Source organism: Podarcis filfolensis (assembly GCF_964270895.1).
Source record: "Podarcis filfolensis genome assembly, chromosome: 16".
Classification (NCBI taxonomy): Eukaryota; Metazoa; Chordata; class Lepidosauria; order Squamata; family Lacertidae; genus Podarcis; species Podarcis filfolensis.
The window spans coordinates 32,664,267-32,683,990 of record NC_139620.1 but is presented as its reverse complement, the minus strand read 5'-3'; the positions used below and the strand labels follow the sequence as shown (position 1 = coordinate 32,683,990).

General features: G+C 43.8%; 1 long non-coding RNA gene across 1 annotated transcript in view; it reads left to right on the top strand.

Annotated features, from left to right (window-relative positions):
• The window catches only part of LOC310751476, a 30,629-nt gene extending 12,918 nt beyond the window's left edge, over positions 1-17,711 (top strand). The window contains exons 2-3 of the long non-coding RNA XR_014542539.1: positions 10,847-11,002; positions 17,521-17,711. This is a non-coding gene — a long non-coding RNA (uncharacterized lncRNA). The remainder of the gene's footprint in view (positions 1-10,846; positions 11,003-17,520) is intronic.
• The last annotated feature ends 2,013 nt before the right edge of the window (positions 17,712-19,724 follow it).

Here is a 19,724-nt window from a genome sequence, read left to right as displayed (position 1 = left end):
GACCTACTTTGGCTCCCAGTACGTTTCCGAGCACAATTCAAAGTGTTGGTGCTGACCTTTAAAGCCCTAAACGGCCTCGGTCCAGTATATCTGAAGGAGCGTCTCCACCCCCATCGTTTTACCCAGACACTGAGGTCCTGCACCAAGGGCCTTCTGGCAGTTCCCTCAATGCGAGAAGCCAAGTTACAGGGAACCAGGCAGAGGGCTTTCTCGGTAGTGGCACCCGCTCTGTGGAATGCCCTCCCACCAGATGTCAAAGAGAACAACAACTACCAGACTTTTAGAAGACATCTGAAGGCAGCCCTGTTTAGAGAAGCGTTTAATGTTTGATGTATTACAGTATTTTAATATTTTTTTGGAAGCCGTCCAGAGTGGCTGGGGAAGCCCAGCCAGATGGGTGGGGTATAAATAAATTATTATTATTATTATTATTATTATTATTATTATTATTATTAATTCACTGGCACTTCTTATAATGCCCAGTGCTGTTCCCAGTTTTACTACTCCACTAACTCAATTGCTCAGTGCAAATCTAAATACAAATGGTGTTTCTCAGCAAGCAAGCAAGAGAGAGAGAAAGTTGTACTTTGCAGCTGGTTAGCAACTTGGAGGGAGAGGGGCAAAGGCAATTACGTTCAGTTATGGGGGGACTCACCTAATGGTGCCTGGTGGCCATTAGGACTGGTAGGGCAGTTTGCTGGAAGATCGACAGTAGGTGGTGCCAGGGCCAATAGCAATGAACTCTACTGTTGTCCTCATCTTCCCAGCTGTGTTCTGCAAGCATGACTGAGGAATCATAGAATCATAGAATTGTAGAGTTCGAAGGGACCCCTAGAGCCATCTAGTCCAACCTCTTGCAATGCAGGAATCTTTCACTCAACATTGAGCTTGAACCCATGGCCCTGGTATTAAGTGTCTCATCCTCTGCCAACTGAGTTATCCCAACTCCTAATCTGCCACTCTAGCCACAACACATACTGTCTCTGCTTCTTGCTGCTAAAGGAAATGAGGATCTGAAAACAATATTTACCTTGGGAAAGCTTAATGCCATGCAGCTGATTACAATAAATGTCTTATTCAGGGGAGTGGGGGGGTAACAGAGACACCAGTATTATGGACCATGATGCTAAGATAATTGGAAGGAAATAGATTTAGCACTAGCTCAATCCTCTTTAACATCATTTAATTGCCATTAATTGCATGCAACAGCACTGTAAATTGATACATGATCAGTGAACAAACAGCACTGATTCTGTTTGCTTCTTGAGTAAGAGTATTTGATGGCACTAAAGCAGCTCCCATAACATAGATGGGAGAGATCAAATATCCATGCAGGATAATGTGGCCTGTTTTCCCCACCCCGCCCCATAGGGCCCACTCTCACATCAGATTTCAGCATTGGGAGATATTGGAAGATCTCAAAACAATTTGCAAATAATCAATATAGATATGGAGTTCAGTAAGCAAACCGTAATGGACATGCTCTTCTTCTGAAAATGGGCAGATGATATTCTTGCATTTCCCCAGGTTTGTCCACACAGCTGTCAGGGGTGGATGCAGCATCACATCAACATCTGGAAGATGTATCTTCATACCAGGCCCCTGGCCCCTGAGGTCAGTTGCTAGCCCATTACTTCTTGACAAAGTACTTCTTCAAATACCTCGGAGTTATGTGATGGATTTTGTTCCTGCAAGATGCCATGATTACAGCTGTGCATTGGATTTATCCAAAACCCAAACAGACCAGGGAGTGGATGGGCTTAATGGTTGTTGTGGTCGTTGCTATGTCCAAAGTCCTGCCTATCACACTGGCCAGGACAAAGGGGCAGGCAGATTACTGTGTTAGCCTGAAAAGGTCCTGGCACCATCATGAGATGGCAATGAGACCAGCTGGGGATCCTGCAGATCCCAGGCTGTTTCAAGCCCCTCCTTGCCTGTGGAAGACACTGTTTGGTGGTTTTATGCAAGCTGCCACCCACAGAGATCCTGCCAGTAGCACTTGTGGCTTCATGTTGAGCTGGTGGAATGGAGAGTTCTGTGCTGACAGAGTGACACCTCTGCCCAGTCTAACCCACCCATCCCAGTATGGCTCAAAGGTATTATTATTTGTTAAGCAATTATCTTCCACCTTTTCCTCCAAGCTGCTCAAGGCAGTATACATAGTTCTCCTCCTCATTTAATCCCCACATCCACCCCACAAGGTAGGTTAGGCTGGGAGGCAGTGATTAGCCCAGGATCATCCAGTGAGCTTCATGGCCAGGTGGGGATTTGAACTCTGTTCCCCTGGTCCTACTGTGACACTCTAACCACTGCACCACACTGGCTCACACTTGGATTGCAGCCAAGGAAGAAACCCTTTAACCCAGGGGTGGTGAACCAGCCACATCCCAATTGGCTCTAGTAAGTTATTTATGATGCTCTTTTCACAAGTATGAAAAATCTCCAGACAAAAGCCTTGTGGCACCCCATTACTCTTGTTTTTCAGGGTAGCAACTCACTTGATTAGAAAAGGGAACAAACCTTCCAGGACTGGGTGGAAATGAAGAATGCAGGAGGAAAACCAAACCAAAGAAAAAAGATTTTTTTGTTTCTATATATACACACATGCATACGTAGCAGGCAGGGAGATGGCAACAACTTGGAAGCAGAAAATTATGTCAAGCAGATCCGACAGACAGGAGCTACAGAGAGCAACAACTACAATGGTCTACCACTATTTTATTGCAATGCAAGCCATTAAGAAAATATATAATATCTACATGAGGTTTCTTCCCTGTCCCCAGAGTTCCTGGTCCACCACCATATCCTGACCCAAAAAGATATGGGTCAATATTTCAATATTTCATTCATGAGGCTCACATTTTGAAAAAGAATAATAATCAGAGTTGCACTGGCGAACTGATGAATTGGTTTGGCTGCTATTCTCCCAGTGATTGATTGGGATTGTAGAGACACCAGAAGCTGCCTGATACTGAGTTGGACTAATAGTCCATCTAGCTCAATGCTGTCTGCACTGACTAGCAGAGGCTCTCCAAGGTGTCAGACAGGGAACCCGCTCAGCCCTACCTGGGGATGCCAAAGATTGTAACTGTTGGGAAACTGTGTACGTGCAGCTACTCACACAGAGGCAATTAAGGTTTGTCAGACAGCCAAAAGGTCATGTGAAGGAGTAAGTCTGCCTGGTGATAACAGAAGCATGGAGGCAGCTCCCTGATTGGTCAAGCTCTCTCAAGGGAGTGATAATTAATGGCCTACTAACGGGAATGTGTTAGTTCAGAGGTTCAGAGTTCTGTGTGTCAGTGTACGAGTTGTGAGTCATGTATGAGAGAGCTAGCTAAAGATCCGTGTTCTGTTCCTGTAAATAATCCATTGCATATAATAAACACCTAACTACAAGTTCCTGGTTCCTGCTTCGTCTATCCTGTCTGCAGCCAAGTCGCCAACTGATTCTGTGGATTCTGCGTTTACTCTGCTAGGTCTGGCTAAGGTCCTGCAACTAGTCAGAAAGTTGCGAAACACCAAATAGGTTTTGCCAATAGTAACTACATGAAGCTGCTCTGCCACTGAGCTATAACCCTGCCCCTAAGTGCAGGAACACAAGAAACCACCTGATACTGAACCAGACCATTAGTTCATCTAGCTCAGTGTTGTCTATAATGTCTGGCAGTGGCTTTGCAGCACTTCAGAAAATAAGTCTTTCTGAAGAGATGCCAGGGATTGAATCTGGGACCTTTTGCATGCAAGGCAGACGCTGTTCCACTGAGCTGCAGTCTTTCCCCAGGTTTTCTCTTCTAGATGCTGTGGAGGAGGGCAGATGCACATTTAAGCCTTCCTTCCTTCTATGAAACATTTTGGGTTCATATGCAGCCACCCATTAGGAGCTGAGTAGGAATTTTGGGGTGGGTTTCTTAGAAGGGGCTTTCCATGCCGAGTAGAATTTAGTTGGCTACAACCCTTACTTTGTATGGATCTTGAGCTCCATGGAGGAAGGCCAGACTGTCAGTGATATAAACTAATAAAAGCTAAAGTTTAACCATCTCCTACTGAAACAGCTATGGGTTTGCGTGATCTGCTTGCAAGGGGAAGCTCTCCAGAAGGTCAAGCTATCAAAATTTATTAAAATTTGAAAAGCTGTTGAGACATTCTGCTTGGTTCTAGTGGCACAGTTTAATGTAAGCTTCTCCAGTCAAAGGAGCTATGGGCTTGCATGTTCTGCTGGCATGCTGTAGCTGTCGAGCACTCAGAACTATGAAAAAATGATTATCATTTGCAAATCAGTGGAGGTTTTGCTAGGCACTTGCTTGGTTCTAGCAGCTGAGGTTTCATAGCAAGACATGTTTTAAGTGCTTCCAGAGAAGCAGTCGGGTACAATCCCTTAAACTCTACTTTTTAGAGTAGACTTTTTTAGTGACTGGGAGTGGCCGCCGGGACCACATAACACCTGTTCTGAGAGATCTGCATTGGCTCCCAGTACGTTTCCGAGCACAATTCAAAGTGTTGGTGCTGACCTTTAAAGCCCTAAACGGCCTCGGTCCTGTATACATGAAGGAGTGTCCCCACCCCCATCGTTCAGCCTGGACACTGAGATCCAGCGCCGAGGGCCTTCTGACGGTTTCCTCATTGCGAGAAGTGAGGTTACAAGGAACCAGACAGAGGGCCTTCTTGGTAGTGGCACCCGCTGCAGCTATCTTCTCTTTAAAAGACATCTGAAGGCAGCCCTGTTTAGGGAAGTTTTTAATATTTAATGCTGTATTGTTTTAACACTTGATTGGAAGCCGCCCAGAGTGGCTGGGGAAACTCAGCCAGATGGGTGGGGTATAAATAATAAATTATTATTATTATTATTATTATTATTATTATTATTATTATTATTATTATTATTATCATCATCATCATCTTGTCTGACTTCTCAATAGGTTGCAAGGGGTGGCTATCTGATTATGTGTTGTTTTGTTGTTGTTGTGTTCCTTCAAGGAGCTCAAAGTGGCATGCACAGTTCTCCTTCTAACCATTTAAATTTCCCAAACAACCCTGTGAGGCAGAGCCTGGTCCAGCTCCACCCAGTGAGCTTCATGGTCATGTGGGGATTTGAACCCTGGTCTCCCAGGTCCTAGCCTGACACTACACTTTACTGTCTCCCAATAGCAGCCATTTTGTATTATGTCAACTGCCTCCCATTAGCAGCTATTTTGTGATTGGCATCCCCAGCCACCTCTTAAAATTACGAATGTGCTCACTGGTCAAAAAAGTTTGGTCACCTCTGGCCTGTGACATCTATTCCATTGACTTCAGCTATTGCTACCACACGAGTTCCAAGCTTTGTTCTCCCTGCTCCCCTTTATACTGATGAGCAAGCACCAGAAATAGCAAAAGAACAGCTTTGCTTTTAGAAACTTGAATGTGTGCGTGCGTACGTGTGTTGCTCATTCCCAGGCAAATATTGTCTCTTGCTACTCACAGAGTTGCAACTGAGCAGCTGGTCCAACTCCCTTGATGAAAAACAACAGCAACACAACCCAGCTTTCAAAGACTAATACGGTTAGGCAACCAAAGGGCTCCAAACATCCTTTTGCCTGGGAAAAAAAAAAATCTATTGATTGCAGCCCATTTGAATTTTAGATTGCCAAATGCCTCCATTTTTCAAGTAGTTCCTGTTTGATGTTCAAGGTCAGGAAAGTCAATTGAAACTTAATTCTCTTCTTCATTGATTTATAGCAGCGCTGACTTTAAGTACCTGATTCAGGATGGATTCAATTGTTTAGCACTGAAAACAAATGGAGAGAGCTATTTTTCTGAGGGTTTTGCCTTGAATAATGGCTCAATGTGTTTTATCATATTACACTGCCATATTTTAATAGAAAGTATTATTCACTCTTGTTTCCTCCCCTGGCATGCTCATATGTTACCAGAAAGCATGACTTCTTAGCAAGACAAAAAAAGGTGAAAGGGCTTAGCCTTAAAGCTGTCCATGTTCCTATGCTCAGTTAATAACTACAATTTCCTATTGCCAGCACATTGTCACTATCAAAAGCCTAGCATTAAATGTTCCATTTCTGCGCAGCTTGCAGCAGAAATGCCCAAACAGAAATTTTGGGATGTTGTTGGAGTTATTGTTATTGGTTAATGTATATACCACTTAATGTCAAAACAGGCTTTTACGTAGATGGCAAGTATAAAAACCAGTAACACACACATTTGGATGTAAAAATCCACAATTAAAACACACAACTAAGACACACAACAGATCAATCTTATTAAAATGCTCAAATGCAAATTCTGTAATTAAAATATACAACCAAACAATCACCAAAATATGCAACCAAACAATCACCAAAATTCCTATTTCAATTCCTGGAGTTTTGAATTTTGGGGGTCCCTCAAATAGAATATAAGCATGTTGTCCTCCTCCACAATATATTATCTGACTTGGATTAAAATCTGAGCTAGAGAAGAATCCCACTCCCTCCTGCTCCCATCATGCCCAGCCCACCCTCTCAGACTTACCCAGCCTGCTCTGAAGCCCCCACTGACATCCCTCACAGTCTTCAAGTGGCTAGTACAATGTTAACAACCACTGAGAAAGCTGCATTGCCAAATATCAACTTAAGGAAATTGGGGCCCTAGTGTAGCTCCTCTGAAAATGGATCCCCTTCCTTACAAAAGGCATTTTTTAAAAAGCTTATTGAATCCAACTTTATTATTTTATTGTATAAAACAAGGCATGCAGTGGGAAAATCACAGCAAGTGAGCAGAGACAAGAGAGTCCCTTGCAGACATACTGTAGACCCTGGTGTAATTCCCCCAATTGCATCATGATAATCTAGCCTCACATTGCTCCTTTTTGCTGCATAGCACGATGCTAGAACTCAGGTTTGGGGGGTGAGACCACACTCTTGTGTCACTGCCACTGCTGAAGCAATAGCAGCAGCCAGGGAAGACAGTGGAAAGGAAGAGAAGTGGATTTCTTTTTGAAGTTCTTTGTGTGGAAATGTTCAGGGAGCAGGAGTGGCTATATTGGTTAATAATATCCTTCCTAACTTGTGTTAGCAAGTTCTATAACTTAGCAGAGTAACATTCCCCTTTTAAGCTTGCATGGCAGATAGCTTGTTGCCAGGCTTGTTTAAGCCTCTAAAATAAGATTCCTGGTAATTCCCCTTTATTCCCTCTTAAAAAGAATAGACATGACACAGTCTTGTATAAAAAGTATAAAAGAAGTTTACTCACACATTCTGTTCACAAATGGCTCCCAGAAGGCAGACTTAAGTTACAAAATATATACATGTGTGGAACTACCCCATATGGGAGTTAGTCTCAGTGACTGCGGGCTAGCAGTCACTGCTGCTCACTTGTTGAAGGCAAGGTGGAGAAGGGAAAAGAGAGAGAGATGGCGGCCAGCCCTGTGCTTTTGCTACCTGCACAGGTAAGGTCACGCCCACCTCTGCTCACATGTAGAGGAAGTCTTGTCCCAGTCTAGGAGGAAACAGGAAGTTTACTTACTGGTTGGGACAAGCATTCCTCTTTATGTCTACTTTAGGAAAGTTGTATTTGACTGCTCTGTATTTCACACCCCACACTTTGGTGGATGAGAGAGGAAATTGGGATTTGGAGATTGGCCAGCTGGTAGACTCAGAATCTGAAACAACAACAACAACAACTTATTTATACCCTTTTTATTCTTTCCCTGACAGGACTTTGAAAGTAGCAGAATTATTTCCTCATTTGTATCAGAAATCTCTATCTGGGACAGCTCACCCATCCCTAGACCGAATATTATATGTTTGCCAGAAGGGATAGGGGAGAATTATGATTCAGTTTGCATTTAAAGCAGAATCAAATTTCTGAAACAATATGAACACCCAAACCTATTTGTGTCCCTTTCTCCTTTTCTGCTCTTTTAAATGCTGTGGCACCCACTTTGCCACACTCCACAACCACCAGTTTTTGTTCAGTCACATACCCCATGCCAGATATTTTGCATTATGCCACACACATCACAACAGTCATTTTCTGGCTACGGCACATTCTCAAAATTCCAAATGTGCCTACTGGCCTTGACAGTTGGTGGCCTCTGGCATATAGAATGACTATCTGAAGGCCACGCAGATAAAACCTTCTGAATCGCAAGCTATCAGCACATCTTATAGTAATGAACTGTTTCCCTAAGTTAGCTTTGCTCTGTAAACAAAAAAACAATAATATCCCTTTTCTATAAACATTGCATTCTCAGAACATTTTAACCAGTGCTATTTTTCTAGAAAAAGAGGTTCAGAAATCACCAGGAACACCTCCCTTGTTCTCTTAGAATGGCAATGGTGCCCACCTGAGAGGGGCCGGAACTGAGTTCCAGTGAGTTCAGGCTGAAAAAACGCACGGTGGTTTTAACCTTTTCATGTCAAAGCTACAAGGTCTATTCTCTTGAGCAGAAAAACAAGCATGTTTGAAGACAATTGTTTAGGCAAAAGAGCCAGAACCTTTCTTTAAGGGAGGGCTGGGTGATACTGAGCAGATGGACCAATAGTCAGACTGAGAATAAAGGGAGATTCAATAAGAAATTCCCTGGCAATTTTAGTCCCAGATCTTATCAATTTTGCATGGAGAATTTCCTCACCAGCTGCAAAAGCCAGTCCAGGACCGTCAAGAGGCAGACAGTATTCACAGCACTGATCAGTTAACAGCCTGCCCTGAAGTTTTCTATGGGTCCCAAGGAAGGATGCACATAGTTCCTACCTCAGAAAATGTTGATCATCTTATCAAAACTTCTGGCTGCCCTTCAAAGACATGTGACGATGTCCCTGAGCACCTTGAAATTTTGCTTATGGCAAAATGTGGGGGTAACTCTAAGGTATGGTAGGCATATCACATCCAGGACTCATCCAGCTCCGAGGGCCTTCTGGCGGTTCCCTCACTGCGAGAAGTGGGGTTACAGGGAACCAGGCAGAGGGCCTTCTTGGTAGTGGTGCCCGCCCTGTGGAATGCCCTCCCATCAGATGTCAAGGCAATAAGCAACTATCTGACTTTCAGAAGACATCTGAAGGCAGCCCTGTTTAGGGAAGTTTTTAATGTCTGATGTTTCATTGTGTTTTTAATATTTTGTTGGAAGCCACCCAGAGTGGCTGGGGAAACCCAGCCAGATGGGTGGAATAATAATAATAATAATAATAATAATAATAATAATAATAATCTATATTAAAATGTCATCCCCAGTAACTGACAGTGTAAATCTCCTTCAGAATGCCAATGACATCCCTGTCTATAAGTTCAATTCCATTCATTTAGATGTAAATAGAGACAATGGTTTCTTGTTCCATTACAGGTGCTGATTTACTTGGTATTACTGTGTGGTTGCAATGTACAGCTGTTGTGAAGGGACACTGTGCTTATTAAGCCCTAACTGAATAGTCAACAGGCTATACTTTTTTAAAACTTCATTGCTATCTAACTCTAACTTCTGCATTCCCCCGCTTTACATCCATGTGAACTCAAGATTAAACTCTAAATATCTGGTGAAGTGGGCTCTGACCCATGTAAATTTATGACTTAACAAATGAGTTACTTTTAAGGCACCGCAAGGCTCTTCCCTGTTATCCCTGCCTATAAAGTGGGGCCCTCAGATTAGTCAACAAATTATTATTATTTTCCCTGCTGCCAGACTCCCGTCCCCAAACACCACAACAATAGATCTTCCTTAAGAGTAAGGAGGAGATATTTATTTGGCCTAACAGCAGTACAGTGGTACCTCGGGTTACAGACGCTTCAGGTTACAGACTCCGCTAACCCAGAAATAGTACCTCTGGTTAAGAACTTTGCTTCAGGATGAGAACAGAAATCGTGCTCCGGTGGCACAGCAGCAGCAGGAGGCCCCATTAGTTAAAGTGATGCTTCAGGTTAAGAACAGTTTCAGGTTAAGAACGGACCTCCAGAACGAATTAAGTACGTAACCAGAGGTACCACTGTACCACTGTACAGGGCGCAGCAGCAAGCAGAAGATCCAGAAGTCAAGATTCCAAAGTACAAGAGCAAGGCAAAAGGGTCACACCGGGACCGATTTTATGAAGTCACACAACAGCTGACACACCCCCTTCCACCAAGCTCTTCAAGGTGAGCAAGGTCATGGACTCTCTCACCCTACCAATCTGCTGCATGTGCATATGCACACTCAGTCAGGGTGGATGTGTTCTGAACCCAGCTATGGAGGTGGCACCTGTTTCTCAGTGGCAAGGCTGTGTTTGGTGCCTTGCCACCAGCTTCATGGCAGCTGGCTCCTGTTCAGCCCCTCCATCTGGCTGGTCATAGTCCTTCCCACTCCCTGATGAGGCTTGCTCCACTGGAGGGGCAGAGTAGAGAGCTTCTCCTTCTCTGACATCTCCTCCAGCCTTGGGTTCCAGCCTTCCAGACCCCCACCTGCTGCTGCTGCTGCTTCCTCCTGATCAGTTTGGGGCCGCCATACCATCCCAGATTCTGATTGAGTCAACGGGCTGATGACACCTGCTTCAGTAAACTACACTTTTGCCTGTGATCCCATCCCTTTCAGCTGCTAGACAGCCTTTTTATTTGTAGGCTAACAAAACATATCAGTCTTATGAACTGTTTCCATCCTCCCTGCTTTGTGTTTCCTAATAAGTTGTCAGGGATGATCAGCCTGACGCACCGGAATGCTTGTTCTTCACCATGCCAATTCCCTTTTGAGAACGGCTTTGATCCAGGTAAAATGTTGAAGGCTCTGCCTCGTATATTTCAAAAGCTGTTTGCCTTTGTGTTTGGTTACTTTCCCCAAGTAGCTGTCCAAACGTATATTTCAGAACACCGAAAGGGTAAGGAAGTAATTTGTCTGGTTTATAACACACAGGGCATTCATTCTTTACATCCACATTTGCTGGTGATCACTTCGATGCCACAATTTTGAAAGAGAGAGCAGCTTTCTTTAGGCTGCTGAAACTGACAGCCAGAAGTATTCTAAAGAGAATTGGAATTTGGCAATTTGTAGATCACACGTAACTCACAGGTAAGCCCACAGGTAAGAGGGTCTTTGGTACTTTCAAATTCTATCATTCTTTTATTTATTCATTTTCACTGTCCATGGGGATGTTATTAAACAAAACATCTGCAATTTGGCTGCAATAAAGTGGCATTTCAATGAAACAAGGACCACATTTGGCACTAGGCCTAAAGTCTCCCACCCGTGTGTGTGTGTGTGTGTGTGTGTGTGTGTGTAGAAAGAAAGAAAGAAAGAAAGAAAGAAAGAAAGAAAGAAAGAAAGAAAACAAAAGTTGACTAGTTTGGTGAAGTATTTAAGATCATTAGGAAAACCAAATTACACATTGTACTGTGAAAAGGGAGTCCTGTGTGTCTGTTGCATATAAGAGAAATCCCACCAACATCCTCTTTTAGGGTCCTCCAAACCTTTGGCAACATATGATTTATGAGAGTGGTTCCCTCCCCACAGCTAATGCTAAACTTCACATTTTTTTTACCAAAGCAAAAGTCATAAATACTGTAAAGTTTTCCATTTTGGGACAACTGATGTTTGGGCAGTCACCAGCATCTATGTCAAGAGTTCCTGAGATCTGAAACCTTTCAATTGATCATCCCATAGGTTTAGTAAACAAAGCTCCAGTGCAGTTGTGCCATTACAATGGAGCTATGGCCTGCTGACAGTATGGCATGCCTGAGATTCCAAGTGTTAGTCTGTTAATGTATCTCATGTATCTCACCCCATAAGTACATACACCTGCAGATTGGCTGGAGGCTCAAGAGCTGTCATGCTGAGGCTCTCATCCATGGTCAGGAAACCACTGGGCAAGCCAAGCTTGGAAGAGAGTGTGCTCATGAAGTGCTATTATTCAGAGACATGAACGAATATATGCCACCATCCCTACATGATTTGTGACATGCCCTCTGTGTCACTGATTGACTCAATTTAGCTTTAACAGAAATATATTAAACCAAACCATTGAATGAATACCAAGTGTTCCATATTGCTTTTGAAGATGTGATAAAGGTTCAACCTTGGGTGGTTTTGATTGCTCAGTCCTATAGCCTTGCAGACTCTGCCCTCTTTCTTCAGTGCAGGGACAGGAAACTTGTGACCCTCCAAATTTTATTGGACTGCTGCTCCCGTCAGTTCTGACTGCTGGCCATGCTGGCTGGGGTTAATGGGGGCTGGAGTCTAGAATCTGTCGTAGTTATACTCAGGGCCAGATTTAGGTTTGATGAGGCCCTAAGCTACTGAAGGTAATGGGGCCCTTTATATGTCCAGCTGTCCTTTGTCAACAACAAATTGTCACTGTTTTTTGTGTTGAATATATTCTATATGGTAATTTATGGGCCTAATAGATATCTAAAGCCATTTGCCACTGTTGCTGTATGTAGGTTTTATTTGTTTTTTATCTTATATTTTGGAAATGTACATCCAGGGGTTTTTTTCCTTTAAATTTTTTTGGGGCCCCCCAGAGAGTGGGGCCCTAAGCTATAGCTTATTTAGCTTATACGTAAATCCGGCACTGGTTATGCTTTACAGAGATGTGCAGAAGTTGCCCCAAATCATTTGACCCTTTTAAATAGTCTTCTTTCCCCCCTAGAAAAATCACTCATGCAACACTTGCCTTTAAAGTTTAAAAATAACATATGGCTTTTACTTGCTGTACTTGCTCTTGTAGATTGAATGTACAAGAGAAGTAGGTGATACTTATGTTACTGGAACATATTTACATGAATTTATGTCTGAGACTAGCTAATATTTACAAACTGGCTCTGAGGCAGGTAGCAGCATAATACAGCACACTTACTGCTCTCGCAGTTAAAACACGCACAAAAATTGATAACTGAACTAACTGCAAAAAACCCACACCCCTGCATCAGTATGTGACATCACAAGATTCTATGCTACAGCATTAGCCCTTTGCGTAGTATTTTGGATGCACCATTCCCACAGAATCATCACAGATTAATAATAATCATAATCTGGCTGAGTTTCCCCAGCCACTCTGGGCGGCTTCCAATCAAGTGTTAAAAACAATACAGCATTAAATATTAAAAACTTCCCTAAATAGGGCTGCCTTCAGATGTCTTTTAAAAAGAAGATAGCTGCTTATTTCCTTCACATCTGAAGGGAGGGCATTCCACAAGGCGGACGCCACTGCCGAGAAGGCCCTCTGTAACCTCACTTCTCACAATGAGGGAACCGGCAGAAGGCCCTCAGCGCTGGATCTCAGTGTCCGGGCTCAACGATGGGGGTGGAGACGCTCCTTCAGGTATACAGATTTCCTATAACTGCTACATGTACCACTAACACAGATGTGTAGAAAAGACATGACAGAATGTCAAGAACAGAGAGCTGCAACCAAGTGCACACATAGCTGAACAGGATTCAGTGGAAGAATCCTGATACATCCAGGGAGATATTTTGGTATGGAGAAGTGTCCCTTTTGTTGACTCCATGTTCCAGTGTTATGAAAGTGGGCAAATAAATGACTAATTGCTATACAGGGTACCTTGGTTTGCAGCCGCTTTGGATTACAACCATTTTGGATTACAACCACGTCAAACCCAGAAGTGTGTGTCCCTTTTTTTGAATTACAACCAATTTTGGGGGGGAGGCCCTATTGGCAAAAGCACACCTTGGGTTACAACCTGTTTTGGTTTACAATTGGACCTCCGGAATGGATTACGGTTGCAAACCAAGGTACCACTGTACAGGCATTCACTGAACAGTCAGAAACTTCTGGGTGCAGCTATCCCACATGGTGAAGAACTGAGCCGCAGGCGACAGCTGGTTAGTGAAGTACCTTTAGGCCACAGATTGGCTCTGCACACCAAGACTAGCCATTGTCTCCTCCTGGACAGAAAGGAGTGTAAAAGACCTTGCTGTTCCACTTGAGCCTCAGTTCATGATCAGCTGCTCCTGATGTTCCATACATGTTAAACCTGGACCTGTGTCATGTGAAATACTGGCTTATGAGAGCATCACTATGTACTCCCATTGCTGTGCTAATTCCACCCCAAGTCACTGCCTAATTCAAAAAGCATATGAATTAGCTTAATTGCAAAATGGTGCCAATGAATACACAACTCCCCCCAGTACATATCATTGTTATTCCATGCACCCACAAGTTCTCTTGCTTGTGACCATTTCCTTGAGGGCTGTCCGTGCTGGAATAATTGATGACAATATTTATCATAATAATAAGGTTGAGGAGATGGAGCATCAGTCGCTTGGTAAATTTATTTGCCACTGCCCAGGAATGAATGCTTGATTGAAAGTTCTTTCTAAATATCAACTGACGCAGAGCTGGCTACTGGTCATCAAACATAGAGACATAATTGGAGAAAGAAGTGGAGGCAAAAGGTTTATTAAATCAACACTTCCCTTGATTAGAGCCAGTGATTACATAGAGTCAGGGACACACTCCTCGGATGCTAAAAACATTTCTCTACCTTTTGTCCGTTTCTTTTCTTTTTTTTAGTCCATTAGTTAGCAGGTCTCCGACTATACAGTGTTGTTTCATATACACAAGCCAACTAGATTGGTGGTTGACTGGTGTTTGGATAATATCCTCTACCACACTCACCTTCAACTAGTGGGTTGGGACCTACTAATGGGCGGTGGCCTGATCCAAAGTGGGTCAGAACAAGAGCATTGCCACAATGCAAATATATAGTAAATATTAACAAATGGGTCCAACAACACGTTTGGGTTAAAAGGGTCTCCTGCGTCTGAAAAGGTTTAAGATACCTGCTCTACTGCACATGAAGGTAGCAGAGTAGTTACTGCAGGAGGCGGGGACAGGTCATGTGATGCAACATCTCTGCCTCATGAGACCAGGGCCCTGCAGGATCTGATTTCTTTCCGCAGGGCCTGTAAGACAGAGTTGTTCTGCCTGGCCTTTGGCTTGGAGCCAATTTGATTCCCTCCCTCTCTTTTTTCCTTCCTTCTCCTCCTGCGATGAGGCTACATTTTAATATTTTAATGTTTCAATATTTTAATGTTGTATTTTAATTTTGTTTTTAAGTTGTAATCATTCAACTTGTTTTTATTATTGCTTGTAAGCCGCTCTGAGCCCGGCCTTGGCTGGGGAGGGTGGGGTATAAATAAAAATTATTATTATTATTATTATTATTATTATTATTATTATTATTATTATCCTCCAACAGTTGGGCATGACCATGAGGCTCAGGTTTCAGAGGGCTGCCACTATTCCCCCTTAGCATCTGCCACCCGAAGCAATGGCCTTTCACTGCCTAATGCTAGGGCCGGCCCTGATATTTAGCAGTTGTTTCCAGGAGGCATTTCAGACACCATTCTGTAGACCACACAAGCAGCCTTGCTTCTCGTTTGGCACTGACAGTGCGAACCTACTCAGAAGTGTGCATTACTGGGTCCTACTCTCAGGCAAGTGTATACATTCTTTTCTATGCACATAAAATGTATCATGTAACTAGAATTTACAAATATGGCTCATAAATCTGGAAATAAACATGGAATGGAAAGGAGCAGTTTGAATGTTGAATGCTTAGGCTGGGTACTCGAGCCTCATCAAATTTTTGTACTGATAGGGGTACACAGGCTCTGTGTACCTTTGAATGGATTTGTGGATACACACAGGTAATCCATATTCCACCCCCCCACCCCCAAAAGACAGATTCTTCAGTTGTGTATATCAGGCACATTGTACAAATGCACATTTTCTCCAGTTGGACATCTGTTATACGCTTGTCATCATTTTGCACAATCTATTCTGGAATTGCTGGTCTTGAGGAGGAGCAAGGAATTTTTCAGGATACTGAAGCTCCATATCAAAATTTACATCCTATTCAGTATTGCCTACACCTTTTCCAGCATCTTTCTTTCTCTCATATTAACAGTCATAAGGACTAGAATCTTATACTCTCATGATCCTCAGATTTTAAGGAGTTTGCCAATAGAAAATTACCGGTATATGAATAATGAACTCTGACCAAAATGACTCCATCACTGGACATCCCACAATGACCGCTCCCTGCATAAAACGGGGGACGCCCTTTGCGTGGACACGTGCAGCCCCTGGATCTGGAGTGGCTCCATCAGCATAGGCTTGGCTTCGCCTTCCCTCAGGTGGGATACCTGGAGGTCTCTGCCTACCCCAATCAGTTGTCCAATCCCACCTGGGGGAAGGGTTGCCAAGGAGACCAGGCCAGGTAGGGGAGGGATTACCTGCCCACACAATAGAGGGAGGATCTTACCTGGGAATCCTCACTTGGCTCCAGAGCTTCTCCCACCCTACCCACCCTCAGTTAATGTCTTATTTTGCAGGTTAACTTTTCTTCACAGGTTTTGCAGGTTAACTTTTCTTCACAGGTATGCGGGCGCTGCTACGTTAAGGTCGCTGTTAAAGGGCCAGAAAGGAATTTCCCTGCATTGGCAGGTTTCTCCTTTCCCGTAGCAAAATGTCACAACTTTGGCGGTATCAGGCCTTGGGCGGAATCCTTTAGTCCATCTTCCTCTTTGCAGTGGCGATACCAGGGTTCCCCGTTAAAGGGGTTTCTGAAGGGAGGCTTTGACCGTACGCCGAAAGGTCGTCATTGCTCTCCCCTGCGGCGGCGGCGTAACGGGGGCGGCTATCTCTGCTTGAACATATGTTCTCCAGAGCCGGCCCATCCCCCCCCCCGCACACTGGATAACCCTGATGCTCCCCAGGTCCCCGGCTGGGGACTGGGGAGGGAGAACGCCCAATGCCTGAGCCAAGGTCTACCCACATTTGAAATTTAATAAAGTTGTGGCCAATTTAATCCCATAGCACGTTGTCTTGAGTCGTTATTCCACATGACGGGGGGGGGGGGGACCGCTCGGGATCTGGGGACTCTGCCTGTCCACGCAATATGTTTCTCAGTGAGGCATTTCCAGCAATACATCTCCAGCATTTCTCTGCGTTACACAGTGCCTTCCTGTGAATAAGTTGTGGGTTTAGCCCTGGTCGCAGATTCAGATGTTTTCTAAGGCAAAAGAGAGTAAGTGATGGTTGAGTGGTCTGGGCCTTACTCAAACAATGAGAATGCAGGAGAACAACACAAAGGAGGTTCTGGAAACTGGTTTCAGGATTCCAGTTCATAAATCTTAATTTTGAATTGCTCATTCCCATGCCAGGAGAATGCATTCAAACTTTAGGTACCATCTGCACATTTCCAAAGAGATCGTAGAAACTCACTTCTAGAATCATTATCTTTTCAGAATTAAATTTCTCAGTTAAACTCAGTATAACCTTGAAAAACTGCTGGTATCTAGTATCTACTACCTGTCAAACACATCCAACACCTTACCAGGTTACAACATTTGAGGGGGTTTTTTATAACACTTTTTATTGAGTTTTAGCTGTACAGCAAATATAAAACAAACAATCGATCAATATAAGATAATAGAACAGAGCTTTGAGTGAAGTTACAAAGTATACAGAAAAATGGAAGACCGGGTCTATTCAGGTAAGTATAATGACGAATAATGTTTTGACATCTTGGATTAATCAGTTTGTTTCTTTGCTTGTCTTACAGAACACTTGGGCCCACCAAGATAGAAAACCACCTAGGAGGCACAAAGACAATAAAACAAAGGACAAGGACAAGCATTTCAAATCAGCTAAATCTATTTGAAAGCTACAGGTGGAGAATGATCATGTTCCTGGGTGTTCACATAGGTTACAAAATCATATTGGATTGAAATAAAGTTATCATTTTTACTTTGACCTCTTGTGACTCTCAGTTTGTGTACCAATGTTTCTAACAGTGCAATATCCCGCATCTCTGCAGGCCAGTAGTCTACAGTGGCACCTGTCATGTCTCTCAAAAATTCCACAGTGGTAGGTCTAGCAGCATTGAGTACATATCCCATTAATTCTCTATTATATGAAATAGACTCATCTTCCATAAAGAGGTTGAGAAGTGCTAGTTATGTGGAGGGTTTGTGTGAGTAACGTATTTTTCGCTCTATAGGACACACCCGACCATAGGACACACCTTATTTTAGAGGGGGAGAACAAGAAAAAAAAGATCTCTCCCTCTCTGCACAGCGCCCCTTCAGCGAAGTGGCAGGAGAAACAGAGCCCCTTCCATTTCTCCTCCCACTTCGCTGAAGGGGCACTGTGCAGAGAGGGAAAGCTGTGCAGTGCCTCTCCAGCAAAGCAAAGCCAGGAGAGCAAGAGGGATCGGTGTGCACCGATCCCTCTTGCTGTCCTGGCTTCAGCGAAACCAACGCGAAGCCTCCGGAGTGCGGTGGGAGCACTCCCACTGAGCTTCGGAGGCTTCACATTGTTATCGCTGAAGCCATGGAGTCTGCATTCACTCCACAAGACGCACACACATTTCCCCTTAATTTTTGGAGGGGAAAAGTGCGTCTTCTAGAGCGAAAAATACGGTATTTAATAATATTAACCAACTGGAATATTACACTGTCTTCTAAAAGACTTGGACTCCTGGGCATGCCCACCACATGTGTAAATATGTGCCCAATGCTTGGCACCCCCTCCAACACCTCGGCTCATGTACAACAATTTATGTGGAGCAACAAAAAGTGAGTAAGAGGGGAACATGTACAAATATATACAAAGTGTGGGAAAAGAGGGTAAGACAGAAGTTTTTCTTCCTCCCTCATAACAACTGAACCCAGGTTTATCCTCTGAAGCCGAAGAGTGGAAGTGTGCAAAGAGACAAAAGGAAACACTTCTTCACACTGGGCACAATTAAATGATTGCATTTACTTCCACAATATGTGGAATCGCGGAAGAGGGAATTAGATATTAGACATTCATGGACGATAAAGCTTTCAGTGGTTACTAATCACAATGTCCATGTGCTATCTCCAGTATTAAAGACAGTATACCTCTGAATGCCAGCCGCTGAGGAACATGAGTGAGAGAGAACTTTTGCACCCATGTCTTGCTAGTAAAGGTAAAGGGACCCCTGACCATTAGGTCCAGCCGTGGCCGACTCTGGGACTGCAGCGTTCATCTCGCTTTATTGGCCAAGGGAGCCGGTGTTTGTCCGCAGACAACTTCCGGGTCATGTGGCCAGCATGACTAAGCTGCTTCTGGCGAACCAGAGCAGCACACGGAAACGCTGTTTACCTTCCCGCTGGAGCAGTACCTATTTATCTACTTGCACTTTGACGTGCTTTTGAACTGCTAGGTTCTGTCTTGCTAGTGGGTGCTAAATAGGCATCTGGTTGGCCACTGCAAGGACAGAATGCAGGACTCAATGGGCCTGGGGGAGGTCTTCATTGTTGTCCAAATTTCTCCTAATGAGAGCCAGTGTGGTGTAGTGGTTAAGAGTGGTAGTCTTGTAATCTGGGGAATAGGGTTCGCGTCTCCGCTCCTTCACATGCAGCTGCTGGGTGACCTTGGGCTAGTCACACTTCTTTGAAGTCTCTCAGCCCCACTCACCTCACAGAGTGTTTGTTGTGGGGGAGGAAGGGAAAGAAGAATGTTAGCCGCTTTGAGACTCCTTCGGGTAGTGATAAAGTGAGATATCAAATCTAAACTCCTCCTCCTCCTCCTCCTCCTCCTCCTCCTCCTCCTCCTCCTCCTCCTCCTCCTCCTCTTCTTCTTCTTCTTCTTCTTCTTCTTCTTCTTCTTCTTCTTCCTAATATACACCATTTTTATATAGCTTTGTCAAATACATTCCACGTTGTATGCTATTTCCAGTAATATATGCCTTTTCATACACACTTCACCATAGATGAGTTGGCTGTAGAATTGTGCTGC